Source organism: Terrapene carolina, unplaced genomic scaffold (genome assembly GCF_002925995.2).
Source record: "Terrapene carolina triunguis isolate 2854851 unplaced genomic scaffold, T_m_triunguis-2.0 Scaffold33891, whole genome shotgun sequence".
Classification (NCBI taxonomy): Eukaryota; Metazoa; Chordata; order Testudines; family Emydidae; genus Terrapene; species Terrapene triunguis.
Genome location: NW_020698242.1, coordinates 11431633 through 11448632, shown reverse-complemented (window position 1 = coordinate 11448632; position 17000 = coordinate 11431633). Strand labels below are relative to the sequence as shown.

At 43.9% G+C, this 17000-nt stretch overlaps 1 protein-coding gene across 2 annotated transcripts in view; it reads right to left on the bottom strand.

The window, feature by feature from the left end:
• Nucleotides 1–10489, bottom strand: part of LOC112105766 (protein BANP) — a 251621-nt gene extending 241132 nt beyond the window's left edge. For both annotated transcript variants that reach the window (XM_024198684.1, XM_024198686.1), the window contains exon 1: nucleotides 10414–10489. The gene's annotated coding sequence lies outside the window, so the exon portion shown is untranslated. The remainder of the gene's footprint in view (nucleotides 1–10413) is intronic.
• Between the last annotated feature and the right edge of the window lie 6511 nt (nucleotides 10490–17000).

Below are 17000 nucleotides of genomic sequence, written 5' to 3'. Positions count from 1 at the left end.
AAATCAGGGTCCCTGGACCGTACTGTACACTGGACACATGGCTCTTGGGGGAACCAGCACTGTGGGGGGGGGGGGGCTTATAATCATTACCGTCCCCACATTTTCCACAGGCTGTGTTCATTATGGAAGATATCTCGCTGCTGAGGGTGAGCAGGGAATCAAGGGAGAGTCTTCTCCAAGACTGTGGCTTCCACCCTGGCCCTTATGCAGCTCGCCTGTGTGCTGTAATGCCAACCTGTAATGGCAGAGTGGCACGGGAAAGTTACCCTTAATGGGGGTAAGAAACAAAGCAGCTCTGCCAAAGAACTTGCGGCAGCAGATTGCCCAGTATCTCCATGAGAGTTTTATGGAGATCTCTGAGGCAGATTCCCATGAAGTGAGGGAGTCAATCAACACCCTGTTCCGCCGCTCAGACTAGGCATGTGGTGGTACACGCATCATACAGACACAAGCCTGCTTTCTGCAACCCTCCTGCCCCCAACAACTCGCTTCAGCGATTCCCAAAATCAAAGCCTCTTACCAGGGGCCTCCTCTCCTGTTTGCACTTCGCCAAACTCCGACAGCTGTGACTGGCTAGCCTCCTCCGGGGTAGATAAGAGCTCCTGGCTGCATGCATCCCTGACCTCCGAGTTGTCCTCTGCCTCTGGGTCCCCCTCCCACTCTTGGTCCAAGATTTCCTCCTCCTGGCTTGGTCCACTCTCGACTGGCACGCAAGCTACCGAAGTATCCACAGTGGCCTTTGCAATGAAGGTGGGGTCGCCACTGAGTATTGCGTCCAGCTCTTTGTAGAATCGGCAGCTCATGGGCGCAACACCAGAGCAGCGGTTTGCCTTCCGCGCCTTGTGGCAGGCATTCCGCAGCTCCTTCACTTAGACCCTGCACTCCAGCATGTCCCAGTCATGGCCCCTTTCTGTCATGCATCATAAAATCTGTCCGTAGGTATCATAATTCCTATGGCTGGAGCACAGCTGGGACTGGACAGCCTCCTCTCCCCAAATGCTGATGAGGTCCAGCAGCTCGGCATTGCTCCAAGAGGGGGATCGCCTGGTCCGTGGAGCAGGCATGATCACCTGGAAAGATGCGCTGAGACCACTGCACGTGTCACCAAGCAAACAGGAAGGGGACTTTCAAAATTTCCAAGGAATTTAAGGGGGGGGGCTCACCGTTGGTCAACCTGAGGGCAGGGCAGTAGAACTCAAACCGATGACCAGAGAGGCAAGAACAGGCATTGTGGGACACCACCCAGAGGCCAGTCGCAGCGCTGTAATTGACCAGGGTGTCTACACTGGCACCGTGGCGCTGTACGCCTCTTGTCAGGGTGGTTTTTTTACAGTGCTGCAACTGCACAATTTCTGCGCACTAAGTGGCTTGGCAGTGTGTACACCTCGGGAGTTACACCTCAGAAAGCTGCTTTCCAGAAACTTGCCAGTGTAGACAAGGCCATAGTTAATAAATCTTTAGTTAGTATTATAGGATTGGCTACAAATATTGTACCTCAGATCTCAAACTAAAAACAACTGACCTGGGTAAGTGATTGGTCCTTTGGGACTGGAAGTAACTGTTGTGATTTTTGGTGTAAGGGACCATCTATCACAAAAACAGGCACACAAGGGTGGCAAGATAAACCAGAGAGCCCAAGGAGACTGTGACTCCACATTAAGGCCGTTACAGTGCGTTAGGAGTTCACACTTATTACTTGGTTGGTGAAATCTAATTATAGAAACTTACAACCAGTTGGGGATTTGTGCCCTGTCCCCTGACAGTCTGCCCTGAGGTTGGCACTCATGTCAAGCTGTCTAGACTAGCTCATGAGCATATGTATCTATACCAATCTGAAGCATATGCTTTGAAGTTTATGTTCATGGATATTTTTAAACCCATTTTTGATGAATGCAGAGAAGTGCAGATTGCATGGGAGGTAAAAAGTTCCACTTAGTAACATGTTTTCATTCAACTCAATGAAAATCATTGAGGTTTGTGTTCAGGGAAGGAATATCCTCAGTATAACACATACAACACAGTTGAAACTCAGTGTCATAAGATGTCTCAGGGCAGAAGGGAATCAAAAGAGATATTGTCTCACTTCTTACTATGAATACATGATATAAATTCAAATACTATTTTGGACTGCTTTCATGAAAGGTCTGGTCTCATACATTCCCAACAAAATGATGATTCAATTGTACAATTTTTAAAAAAAAAATAAAAACTTTTTTTTTTACTGAGGTAATAAGCGGGAACAAGACAGAAAATGATAGAACATTAATATAGTAAAGCCCAAATTCTGCATTGTTATTATGCCTTATTGTTGTAAACCAGAACATATGGCACAGAGGACTTGACTGTCCACAATACCATTTTAGGTGAATGAGAAGATATACCTAGTGAAACTTTGTTTAAACTAGTTTAATTGACACAATGTGTGTAAAAAAAATATACAACAAAGGCAGTGGTGAGTTTAAATATTTAAATTATTTTTAAAATATTTTGTACTTCTGGTGACCCTCAGTGGATCTCAAAGCACTTTACAAATACTAAGCTTCAAAACACAACGGCTATCTAAGATAGTTAAGGAATGCTAAGGGATCATTTACCCACCAATGAAAGCCAGCCATAAGCAGAGTGGAATGTAACAGCTGTTCAGCAATTCTACACAGGAAGGGTATCAGATGTAACTAATAGAAAAGCGGGAAGCAGAGTTGCCTAGCAGGTAGAGGAGACCTGGGTTCTCAGGAGAATGCCTGAGTCCAAGTCCAGATCTGGGTTCTAGTCCTGGCTCTGCCACTGGACTGCTAAGTGGCATTACACAAGTCACTTCCCCTATATGTGCCTCAGTTTCCCCATCTGTAAAATGGGGATGATACTTTGAGCACTATGGATGAAAAGTATTGTAAGAGCTCTGGCAAGATTATTAAACTTGCAGAATGAATTAGGTGGGGAAACAGTTCTCAGAGGTAACTTGGCCAGAACACCCAGGCTAACTCTCTTACTCCTTTGATTACAAACTTTATTTCGTATCTCACTGCAAAGCCAATAACAAAAAAAACCTTTTTGTTCATAACATCTTGCTGGGCCATGGGCTTGGTATAAATTCAGAATGAAGACTGCCCCCTACTGAATAACCAATACCATTTCTTGCAGCACCTCACAGCTTTCCTAAGTACTGTGATAGCAGAGTGAAATTAACAAAGCCGATGAGTTTCACTACCGCTAAAGATAGCTAGGAAGAAAGAAAAGTAGTAAAGACCTCTCCCACAGTATAGCCAAGACAGCATGAACCCACAACTGTCAAAATGGTGTGGGAAAAGAGAAAGTTCAATCTTGCTTCCAGCAGGGGAGAGAGAGAGAGAGAGAGAGAGAGAGTGTGTTTTCTGTATATGAAAGATAGGTGATTGCAAGCAGGATCTAGGGACAGCACCCTTCTCAGCAGAGGTAGGTTAGTTGCAACTAGGTTTCTCACAATCTCATTGTTCCTGTACCTGTATGCTTTGTTCCTATTGCTAAACAAATAATATAAAATACCTAAGGTGGTGTATAGGTTGTGTGACATCTGTTTGTTGCCTTTCCTTGTTTTTGATATTTTGAACAAAACATCCCTATTTAATATTTTATTTTGTACTAGATTGGAATGCATTTGTACTAGTGTCTATGAAGAGGTTTTAGAGAAACTGCCACATTCTTCGTTATCTTCAGATGTAATTTCAGATTTCCACTACATACGTTTCAGTACAACAAAGTAAGGATTTTGACACGAAATCTCTATATTTTAGCATTTACAATATACAGCTTAATAAACACAGTGACAAGTTGAGTCCAATAGAAAACTAAACAAACAGTATTTCTGTCTGGTTCAAATGAATGCAGTTACCTAATTATAAAAGTTTAACCACCCTCTTTTATGGAAAACCCACAAGAAAGGACTCTAAAGATGGATTCTTCCTTGCAGAGCTCCTCAACTTTATCCTGGGGGGAAGGGGGTTCAGGTCAGGGTTTGACTCAGTGCAAAAGGCTGCACAGTCTGCCCCCAAACATGGGTGATGACATGGAAATCACATGGAGGTCATGCACCTCTTCATCAGATCTTACCCTGGACAGCTCTGCTCCAATACAGCCACATTACAAGGAGCCACCCCTTATCTTTCACCCCTTTCTATAACATGAACCCCAGCCTTACAGGGTGATATTCATGGGAAGGGAAGGATAGAGTCATGGCAGCAAGCTAACACCACTTCCACAGAGAAAGGGGTAGATCAGTAGTGGGCAACCTGCGGGCCGCGAGACAGTTTGTTTACATTGACTGTCCGCGCCCACAGCTTCCAGTGGCCACGGTTCGCCGTTCCTGGCCAGTGGGAGCAGCTGTAAGCAGTGCAGGCCGCAGGGACATGCTGGCTGCCGCTTCCGGCAGCTCCCATTGGCCGGGAATGGTGAACCTTGGCCACTGGGAGCTGCGGGCGGCTGTGTCTGCAGACAGTCAATGTAAACAAATTGTTTCACCGCTTGCCAGTGGATTACTCTGACAGGCCACATGCAGTACACGGGTTGCCCACCACTGGGGTAGATGGATAAGATTCTGAGAGAATGATTTAGACCAAAGGGGGGAGGGATAGCTCAATGGTTTGCGCATTGGTCTGCTAAACCCAGGGTTGTGAGTTCAATCCTTGAGGGGGCCACTTAGGGATCTGGGGCAAAATCAGTACTTGGTCCTGCTAGTGAAAGCAGAGGGCTGGACTCGATGACCTTTCGGGGTCCCTTCCAGCTCTATGAGATAGGTATATCTCCATAAAGGCTCTCACCACTTTGCCTTAGAAATCTAAAGCTAACACCAAATAAGTTAAAAATGTTGCAGGAGAAAATTCTACCTTGGTTCACGGATCAATAAATATTGCTTATTAGTACCTGGAAAATGTTATTAGAATCTGTTGTTTCAATAGTTCAGTAGTTTTAAGTTCTGGTTAAAAAAAGCTACTTCTAATGTTTTATAGGAAGTTTAGTGGGGAAAAGGTTTATCAAAATTGCCCATGACATTTTTGGGGGGGTCCCCCAACAAAAGAACTCCCCTCAAAAAAAAAATTTCAGTTTTTCATCAAACAAAAAATATCAAAAAATGAATTATTCTGCAAAAATATTTTTGACAAAATGATCAGTTCTACTCAAGATCACTTGTGAAAACTTTAAAGCGGGTAAGGAAAACCATTCAAAGAAAGTTCTATTCTCTACCTTTCCATCTCTGTTTAGGTCTACTAAATTCAGCTCTTCTTCCACTGCCAGCTTACAACAGTGGCCAGAAACGCCTTTGTTAATCTTTGGCTGATCAAAAGCTTAAGCCTTTTCCTGCATCACCAAGGTTATATACATGCCTGTGTTTATTCTAGGATGGAGAACTATAACAATACCTTCCTGAGCTAACTATGAAGACCATTGGGAGACTTTAGTTAGCGAAGAAAACAGCTGCAGCAAGATGAATGCTGCAGTAAGTTTCAGTTACCTTCCTGGTAAAATTAGAAGTGATAACTCACAAAGTCCTATGTATAGAGCCTACGGCACAGCTGCTTCAACGGTCAGCATCCCTCCGACCCACTAGACCAACTATATTTGTCCAGCTGTTTTATAAGGGTAAGGCTGAAGGGAGCAGCAGGCAGTGTTTTCAGTGAAAGACCTTAGCCACCATCAAGGAATAAGACGTATACATGGATCTGGCTTAATTCAGGAAGCTTTGTAAGATGCAACACTTAATTCAGGCTTTTCACTGCCAGACACAGTACTGCAAAGTTTCAGCTTGCATGCTAAGTTTTCCTTTCTCTGTCTAGCAAAGCTGCTTTGTTATGGTGTCATGGAGGTTTCTGCCTGGAGAAATGTTGTTCAGATGAGGCAAAAAGCATGCAATTAGTAATAAATACTGACTCAAGTTGCCTTATTTGACTCAGGAAATTAGCCTTTAATAAAAATGACTTTTTTTTATTTATTTTTTTACAAATCTGTAGAGACTTCAGATTTGGATACACTTGCATCTAGCTGAGAGGTGAGGGAAATATGTGTGTAATACGTTTTATTCTTATGCAATTCGTCTCAATCAGAATGCTTCACAACGAGAAAGAGCAATGTTACTTTATGTTCTCTTTCTAGCACGTATTATTAAATTTCTATATTAAAACAGTCTTCTGACCTAGCATTTTAGAAAAAGTAAACATTCTAATACAAGCTTCCAATCAAGCTAATTTAGAAAAAGTATGGTAGTGAACCTGTATAATGTACTGTAAAACAAGTCAGTTGGTTAATTCCATTTATTGAGGCCCTTCCTTATTCCCAAAAAGAACTGTTTTAAGATGTTTACTTCCCACACTAGATTTCTACAAAAAGGAAGTAGTTTAATTGTTTATTCAGGGCATCAAGTTTTAGGAAACTGATGTAACTATCACACTGAGCTTTTAGATACAGGGAGAATACTAATATTGTTCAAATTCTTGCTGAGTATACATAATTCAAAATAATTAAATTGAAGAACAATCTATAATCATAAGGAGAAGACTGACTCTCAAAGTTCTTCCTCACCTTCTGAATTTTACTTCATGTTCCTAGCACAATCCTGGTTTGCTTATACCACTTTGTAAGTCTTCCCAGAAAACATGATAGCTACAGCCTTTAAACCTATGAAAGTTTATGTACTTTCAAAAGTTACTCACTGATCTTTAGAAGACAAATGCAATGAGTGAGTTTATGCAATAGATCCAGTCCTAATTTTTATTATTTCTACAAATCCACACCCGGAACATAAAGTATTTGATTTTTAATTGTAAAATAATTAAGCTCTAATTTACAGTAAGAGAACAAAAGTAAATTAAGTTCAAAATTCCAACAGATCCTTAAATGACTGTTTTGCAGAAAGGTATTAGAGGGCTCTGTCCAGTGGATTATTTTATTTGTCGAAACAGTCTCATTTATAGGTCAGAATACAAGTGTACTTAAAATAAGGAAATTTTAAATTATTGCGCATTCTGACTAGCGCCTTAATATATGTTCTGCAACACAACAACAGAGCAAATTAAGGATTTAGACGTAGCTTAACAAAATCTTAAACTATGATGAGACAGGCCCTGCACTTGATTTCAAATACATTGTTTATTTCCTTTTTCACACAAATTAAGAATATGAAAATATGGAATTTTTTTAAAACTAAAATATAAATAAAAAATAAGTAATTTCAATAATTAAAAACCGAACTAAGTACCAAATCCCAGGCCAAGAAAAATTACACCCATGAAGAAAAGATTTTATTGGAAATGAGTTTAGTATGCATAGCATAACTGCATTCGACAACAAAAATGTGTGGCTGGTAGGTTTGCATATATTCCTGCTTCAATTACTGCATTGGTTGGCCTGTTAGATTCATTGCACAAAAAATATTCTGCAGACTTTTAGAATAGTGTTATTTTTGTATGTGCTTCTATGTATGCAGACAAGTTCCCATCTCTTCTCATTAAAAACAAATGGTTGACTTTATTGTGAGAAGTATCCTTATGTATACATTTCTTACAAGAACGTCAGAAATTCCAACTCAAGCAATGCCTCATGAAAAAATATTAAGAGCATGGAAGTTCTGATAAAAAGATGAGAATGTACATGTTCTGTGAATTCATCTCATTTTTTTCCTATGAAAATAAGGGGTAAAGAGAACCTACAATATGCCTATGTAAGTCATTGCAAATTTGGTTAATGTGGGTTGAACCTGCACTGCCCTCATTGTAGAATCAGGATCTTAATCAGGACAACCTTGAATACTCTTTTATGGTATGAAGATATATCATATATTTAACCTTTCCTTAGCTAATCAATGGAAAACAGTATAAAACATATCTTGTGCACCACAGAAAAGTCTGATTTTTGTCCAGGGAACATAAGTAAGGCTCAGATTTTGTCATGGTTAATTTTAGTAAAAGTCATGGGCAATAACCAAAAATCCACGGAAGCTGTGACCTGTCTGTGACTTTTGCTACTGTGGCTCCATGATTTCCCCTGCCACCGTGGTGGCTGGGAGCTATGGGGTTCCCCTTCTGCCCAGAGCAGCTGGAAGCTGGGAAGAGGGGACACACCCCTCCACCCATGGTGCCTGGGATCTGCAGGGTGACCATATTTCCCAAAGAGAAAACGGGACATGCCCAGCCACTCGCCCAATGCACAGCCCTTCGCCTCGCACAAGGCTATCGCCCATCCCTGGAGCCCTGAGGAGGGCCCCCTTAGGAGTCTGTCACCTGTCGCTGGAACCTTGCAGGGGGCCCCCTATCACCTGTCGCTGGAACCCTGTCAGGGCCCCACTGGCTACCAGCTCGAGTCCCACAGCCCCTGGGCCTGAAGCAGAGAATGTCACCGAGGTCTCGGATTCCGATTCGTGACTTCCCTGACATAAACATGGCCTTAAACATAAGCACTGGACTATTTCAAAAAAATTATTTAGCAGAACATGCACCGGCTGAATCCTTAACATCAAACATAACATCAGACACCAGAATTAATGTCCATTGGATCAGTGCGATACTATTAGGCATTAAACATTAATAGTATTTTAAAGAGCCTTACAATTTTAGGCCTGTACTGCAGCCACCTGATGAATTAAACTTGACAGGATCATAAAGATTTTAAAACTTGTACGTTACCATAAATTAGATTTTGGGACCAAGCCACATCCAAAAAATGTGCTCAACACTTTCTGAAACAGGCAGGATGTTCACATCTATGAAAACTGGATTCAATCTTTAACTGCCCTAACAATTTATCAAGTTCTGCTACCTGTCATCTTCCAATGTCTTATTGCAAACTGAGTTATTAGGCTAAAATACAGTTTACTGTACTTACTGAAGTTTATTACAGTGTTTCAGAATCAATTAGAATTTTTAGTTGTTAGATTTTACACAACATTCATTTAACATGTATTTAAATAAGTTAATTTATTGGTTGTTTTATTCAGAGAAAATATTAAAGGGACACTCAACTTAAGTTCTAGTGTTCAAAAGATAAAGTTTCAAGTACCACTCCTGTCCCTGCATATTTTGATGGTTTTACAGTCACATTTTAAGTGTTTTTCTCTCTGTGTATGTTGTGTGAAAGACCTACAAAAGAGGAGAAACTATAATTAAACTGAAACTAACTATACAGAAAGGAAGGTTAGACATAAAGTAAACTAACTGGAGAAGTAGCAAAAACAAAAAAAATGCTCTAAACTTTCCCTTACATTAATATGAAGTGTTATCAGTGAAAACAGTAGGCAAACAATTTTCAGAAAATGAGATTTTTTTTTAAGTTCATAATGCCCCTTTAAATTTGTGCTTCTGTTAAAAAATAAAACAAAACTCTTATCTTGGGAATACTAAAAATAAACGGGTATACAAACTATATAGCCCCCTAGCAGAATTGACTATATTTGGTTGTAAGTTTAGTACTTTTCACCATATAAGGAGAAAAAAAAACTTTAAAAACATCTTAATATTCCAAAGACAAGAGGAAGAAAATGTCTGATGGCTAAGTGCAGACTGATTCAGAAAATATCAACTCACATGGGAGAGGGAGAGAAAGGGAAGGGGAAGGTCATCCACCACTTCCAACTGCATGAAGAACATGCCCAGCTACATAATTTTTGCAATCGAGTGTTTGTATGTGCAAGCCCCAGCCCCTTTCCATTACAGAATTCCACAAGTGACACATGGGGTGGGAAAAGGGAGTAAACACCCCCTCTAGTTTTATTCACAATCCATTATGGGGGTAGAATGTGCACCTGGAGAAACAGGCTTCCCTTCTAAAAACGCCCTCGCAATGCAGTGTATGTGCTACACTGGGAGGGTGGGGGTGGAATTACATCTGCCTCACACCAGCCCTCTCAGGAAGAGCATCACAAAACCGGGGGTGGGAATAGCTCCCCCATTATAGTGCTACTCATGGGGGAAGGAGAAATGTAGGGTACTCCCCGCTACTCAATGCTAGCCTTGCACTCCAATGGGCACGGGGGGGGGGGCTGAGCCCCCCCCCTCCCAGTAGGACTACGGGGGGACAGCACTGGGGTAGGCTGAGAACTGCCCCTCCCCCACAGTACGGAGAGGGGCCTAGTGCCGGGGGAGGGGGAGTCAAAGCGGAGACACCCCCCCTGCCAGAGCCCCGGTCGTGGGGGGAGCAGCCCCCCGGGGAGACCCCACCACAGTGCCGGGGTCAGCAGCCCCATGGGGGAGGGGCGGAGACTCGCCAGCGCCAGCAGACCGTGGGGGCGGGGGCAGAGCCCCCCCCCCCCGGCTCGGCCCCTCCCTGAGCCTCTCGCTCGCGGCCCGGTTGCCTGGCCGACGCTGTGAGGAGCGGGGAAGCCGTGCTGGGCCCCGGCCCTCGGGCCCCAGAGAGGCTGGCCCGAGCCATCCGGCCGCGGGAAGCCGCGGTTACCGTGTGTGGTGGCGAATTCTCGTGGTGTTTGTCGAGCGGCTGCGATAATGGCGTCCTTCCTCGCGAGAGATCTCCGCGTCCTCACTGCGCAGGCGCCGCCGCGCCGCTGCCGCACCCGCCCTCCCCGAGAGGCTGCGCAGCCGCCCAGAGAAGCCTCCTTGCAACCGCCCTTAACCGCCGCACGGCCAATGTCGACTACAACTCCCAGAAGCCAACGCGCGCAGCCTGGTGGCCGGCGCTCCCGTGGGGCAGGCTGGGATGTGTAGTACCATAGCGTGCAGCCGTACCTGCTGGGAGTTGTAGTCCAAAGGAGACCTGGATCTTCTGTGAACGCTGGGGCGCGTAGTTAGCCCCATTTCATGCCAGTTAGATGCCACCCTTGGGTGATTACATCCCCATGTCCCCCAGAGGGATGAATTTTGGGAGTCCATGAAATCTCATCACCTTGAGCTGGGGCATCATGATATCATGACATGACATGACATCATCGTGCAACATTATGATGTTTTCACACACTGGCACCACATGCAGCGCTCTCGCACTGAGTTGTGGAGTAAGGAGATTTTCCCATGACTTCATCACAGGGCTTGGTGAAGTTTAATGCATAACCACCAATGTTGAGTACAGTGGGGCTTCTGTATCTGGTAAGGTCACCCGCTGTCCCGATTTTATAGGGGCAGTCCCGATTTTTGGGTCTTTTTCTTATATAGGCTCCTATTATCTCCCATCCCCTGTCCCGATTTTTCACATTTGCTGTCTGGTCACCCTGGTGTCTGGTTATTGCTGAAAACCGGGACTGTACCCATTTTTCTGTTCCTGGTCTGGTATCGCTGGGGTTTTGCAAAACCCAGTGTTGTGTCTTGTGTTTTTAAACCCCTCCAGATTTGTCAGTTCAAGGAGCCACTTGACTGAGCTTGTAAAATTGGCAGCAGGCTGGCTAACTGCATGAGAACTACAGGTCCTCCACCATCAAGCCTGTCACATATTGACACATTGCCTTCTACCACTCCCTTTCCAAGTCTCCCTAAGAAGTCTACCCATGCCCAAATGGTGGATTGTGAGTCAACTGCAGATCCTAATGTGTGTTCAAAGGAAACTCCAACATTTTCATCCCTGTGGGCAGGCTAATGGATCTTGCAGCACTTGTGATGCTTCAAAAAAACAAATGGCAGCATTTAGCAAGGTTCAGCATATTGCTGAAAGACAGGCTGCCAGTTGGAATTGGCAAAAATTACACACTGGGCTTGGGTTTCCGTTGCTCCATTCCTGTGTTTGGAGCATGAACTGGGGATCAGGCAAAGGTGGCTTTAAACTACCTTTGTGTTTCTCATATTCTCAAACTGTTGAGGGCCCTGGTGGGCTCTGGCGTAAGCCAGAGAAGCAGCAGGACTGTTCTCATTTAAGCTCTGGTTTAAAAAAAAAAAAAAAAAAAAGTCCCTTTAGGAGTTATCCATCAGCCCTGGAGAGTAAGAATGCAATGTGCTCCAGTCACCAGTATTTCCTCCATTTGCTGCATCTGGTATCTCCCTGCACCCAGGGACTGGGGATGCAGAGGAAAGTATATGACCATTGCAGCAGCTCACTGCTGGCTGGGGAACACCCACATGGGGAGTGTTACCCAGGGGATGTTTTCACCTGCTCCCCCAAAGTACCAGGGTGCAGCAAAGAACTGGCTCCAGGGAGTGCACTCCATCCTCAGCTCTGTGGTTCAGCAGTACACTGCCTCTTTGCAACAATAGTAAATAGAGTGATAATAAGAGATCTGGGGTTAGCAGCACTCTGTATGCTACTGTGGCAGAGAGACCTGGGACAATGTGCTGCTTCAGCACGGGGATCCTGGAGGAACTGAGCAGAAATAGCCTGGTAGAAAGGTGCAGCACTTCAGCAGACCTGCTCCCATGCATAATTGTGCATTCTGCACCTTAGAGACAGCAACAGGCAAGAAAAACTGTGAGGCATCATTGGGGATAGTCATGGGGAGAAAGAAGGAAGCAAGCAAGCTGGGGGATCCTAGAAGAGTTGCTCCAAAGAGCAGAGATGACAGCAGCTGGCATCATGCAGAGCCCAGGCGCAACATTTGCTGCCCCAAAAGTAGCACCAGTGCACCACGAGTACCAAGGTGTGATTGGAGCTGATGCTCATGTGACAGGCGTAGTGGTGGGTAAAGGTAAAGAATTGATAAGATCACTGCCTTGAAGAGAAGTGTCTGGTACCAGGGTGTAGGGCTGAGATTATGTTCTGCATTTATTTAACATCTTCTTCTAAAGTAACCGTATAGCACATAAGCATGTCTAATATAAAATAGTTGTGCATGAGAAGAGCTTTGAAGCTAACAGCCAGACTCTGAATTAGGTGTATTTGTGCAGCACCCTCATGCACCTTCCTGTTAGTTTTCTCCTCCCTTGGCATATTAGTTCCACACGTTTTGCACAGCCGCTGAATCCCAAATCCGTACAAGTTACAGTACTTTACCCCGACACCCATCTTACTACCTATTTATACCACCATTTATGTCATCGTTGAATTTGGCTCCAAAGCTACCAAATGAGTTACAATAGCTTGCTACATTTGGCTGAATGTGGCTCTGTTGTCCCATGCATTGGGTTTGTAAGAAATATCTAGGACCTCTTATTATTGAAAACAAAATGTGGCCACTAGGTGGTAGTATAAAAGTATATTAACTCCATTAAGGGTTTTTCGCTCAGTTTATTGGGAAGCGTTATTTTAGATTTTTATAATCATCAGTGCCAATTTGCTTTTTCTTATGAAAGCTTTTGTTAAGACAGTCATACAGTAATCTCCATCTCACTCTTGCCATCTCAGCCCGCACATCCCTCCCTGTTGATAGATGGTGACACGTGGAAGAGGTAACTGATCCTCCCACTTCCTCCATGCAATGGGTGGGGGGAGGGAATCCACCTTGGAGACCTCCTCTGCGCTCAGATCAACAGGGCCTGATCTGGAGCTCAGTTTTTAACTTGGGTCAAATTCCCATAGACTTCAACAGGAGTGAAAAATGAGTGAGAATTTCAGGATATTAATTGTATTCTTTATTTATATAGTTCCAAATGTGTCTTACTAGAAGGTGCTTTGTTTTTCCCACTCAGATAACAATACCTGATTTGTTATTTGAACTCAAAAGGCCAAATTTTGGCCCACTTTTTTTTTTTTTTAACATATATATATATATATATACTCTAACTTTTATCTACAGTGCTATTAAAAATCATTTGCTCACAGATGACATCTGTTTTATTTCCCCCTTGTTTTAGCTTTCATTTGAGAAGAATTTCCTGGGGAAATTGCTATTCTCACATCTCCAGTATGGATCACCATGTTTGGCACCAGTTGGTATCTCATTCATCATTTTCCCTTTCTTGCTCTTAGAAAAATCACAAGGCCTAGCATACCATCAGAGGTAAAAAATTAACTCTCTGTGCACACAGTTTTGCAACTGTAACAGCACCAGAAGAACAAAGGTTGCCAAAGAGACAGATGTATTCTTCCAGGGCATTTGTTTAAACAAGTGACAGGCATTCACAATCTGAACTCATTGGTATTTGTGGGCAGATGAAAACCAAACATAGGAGGAAAAGAGAAGAGGTGATCAGAGAATATGAGCAGCTGCAGAACATTAGCTACAGTATCTCTTTAGGGATGTTTTCTTGAACCATGCATAAAATCTGTGGTCAGGAACTTGCAGTTAAGATCACCGATGGCTTCTGAATATGACCTATATTTGGAGACTTTTGTTTGAGTTTACTTTATTAAGTTTCTGGATAATAAACCTTACACCCAGGAAGAAGCACACACATGGCCCTATGCATATTGTGCTGTAGCAATACATTGAACTGACATACGATGCATGTTAAAAGAAAAGCTGTTCAATCAAAATGTCACAAAATACATAATATGCCTTTTTGAAATAGAGCACTGTAATGATATAATCTTATGACTGCTAATGAGATTTGTAAGCCTCGTCTATTAATTCACATCTGTTTGATCTGAAACATCCATGCTATTGAAATCCTGGATTCCCATAGTCATATCTGTCAGTGCACCTCAATCCCAACCTGCAGCGTCTCCTGCAATTTCAATACTGCTTCCACAGCTCTGCTAAATGTATTTCACTCTCAGACTACACTATAAAGTTAAGCTGATGTAAATCGCCTTGCGTTGACCTATTTGCTCATGTGTCTAAGCTCAAATATGTCTCAGTGACGCAATAGAACTGCCTCTCCAATCGCATGGAGCCACGGTTGACCAACTGAGGTCAATGCAATGCGAGTGTAGATACTGCACGACCTACGTGGACCCTGTCAGTCCTTCAGCAGCTGTCCCACAATGCCCCATTCCCTGTAACACTGGTCATTATTTTAAACTCCACTGCCCAGGGATCACAGAGAATGGAGGCCATCCCTCTCCCCCTTTAAGACACCTCACATGTTTTTGAAATGCCTTTTCCTGATTGCCCACCTTGGTGAGCACACTTAGCAGCTCTCCTTTGTAGTGTGCAACTGCCCAACTGACATGCTGGCTCCTTGCACTAGACACGCTCCTGCCTGGAGTAGACAAGAGATATTGGATCTCCTGGGCCTGTGGGCAGAAGGGGCTGTGCAAGCTATGGGACACCGAAAAATGCTGCAAGGGTTTGTGGAATTTAAAAAAAAAAGGGCATGAAAATTATGGGATTTGGGTGGTATTATGGGATGGAGAAAGTTGCATGCTGGGAACTTGATCGCTGGCTCTCAGAGGTGCCTGGCAAGTCATTTCTATTCCACAACACATTATGAAAAGTTCCCAAAGAGCATTGCACCAGATGGCGGCTTGTGTCACACTGGAATATCTGCCCGTGGTGCATCTCACTTTGCAACAGCACAAGCACTCCTGGTGAGTATGAGCAGCACTAATGCAAGCAGCCAAATATCCATGCGCATGAGCGATGTACAAGCTTTGGTAGCTGTACGCTACCATAACTTGTATTGACCAAAGTTTGGAGTGTAAACATGGCCTTACCCTAAGCAGCAATTGAGTCTCATAGGCCTCAATCCTGCAAACATGCACATGCATAACTGTTTTCCCATGAGTAGCCCCCTTGATTTCAGGTACCAGAGAAATGTAAAAAAAATGGTGGGTGCTTAGCACCCACCGGCAGCCACCCATCAGTGCCTCCTCCTCCCCACAGCGCTTCCCACCCGCCATGGATGAGCTGTTCCACGGTGTGCAGGAAGCACTGAGTATGCAGTGGGGAAGGGGGAGGAGCAAGGTGGGGTGCGCTCAGGGAGAGGGGGCAGGAAGAGGCAGGGCAGGGGCGGGGTGGGAAGAGGTGGAGTGGGGACAGGAAGAGGCAGGATAGGGGTGGGGTTTGGAGAAGGGGTGGCGTGTGTGCGGGGCCTGGAAGAGCACCCCCCAGCACACTAGGTCAGCGTCTATGCCTATGAGCAAAGCTTAACAAAACTGGGCATGTTTAGCCTTGAGAAAAGAAGACTGCGGGGGGACCTGATAGTCTCCAAATACGTTAAGGGCTGTTATGCAAAGGCCAGGAATCAATTGTTTTCATGTCCACTGAAGACAGGACAAGAAGTAATGGGCTTAATCAGCAACAAGGGAGATGTAGGTTAGATATTAGGAAAAACATTTTAACTGTAAGAGTAGTTTAATTCTGGAATAGGCTTCCAACGGAGGTTGTGAAATCTCCATCGTTGGAGATTTTAAGAACAAGTGGGACAAATCCCTGCCAGAGGTGATCTAGGTTTACTTGGTCCTGCCTCAGCGCAAGGGACTGGACTTAATGACTGCTCAAGGTCACCTACCAGCCCGACATTTCTATGATCCTAAGATCTAAAATTTACCCAGCAAGTTTGAGCAGCCATTGCTTCTTTTCTTCTGAGAATTGTTTTAAGTGTCTATTTCATTCACTTAAACTGTCTTTCTAACAGTAAAATACTGTGCCCTTAAAATAACTGCTCACAAGTAGCTATTCCCTAAAATGCTGAGTTTGACTCAACAATGTCTTGAGCATGAAGGGAACACAGGGGAATCAGATCCCATGTTAATGAGGACACTGCTAACATATGCAGCTGTTCTATTCTACATATATATCGTACATTACCATGGGGTCTGAGGGACTGCCAGTCATGCATTAAGCAATGTGAACAACATCTGTCATGTGTTGTTTGTTCTTCCATCCTCTTGCCAGTGGGGAAGAATCACGTGCAGTGGAGTTTAGGTATGGATTTATTTGCTTTTAGAGATACATGTTAGAGAAGGCAATGTTAAAGAAAAGGCATTTGGAGCAGAAGATGGCGAGGATTGTGGTGATCAGTTCCTGAGAGGGTTCGTTCCAGTCTGGGATGGCCCATGGGCCCTGGAGAAAGTTCTGTCTCTTGCACAGACCAGTTGTACTGTTATTAAGGAAAGTTTCACTGTGATAGAGCAGTGATCTTAATCCCAGAGTTTTAGATGGTCTTTTAGGTGTCCTGGGTCCAGGCCATGGAGTACCTTGAAGATAAGAATTGAGACCCTGAGCTTGATTCAGAATTCTATGGGAAGTTAGTATAGGGAGGACATGAGTCATGAGGTTACTT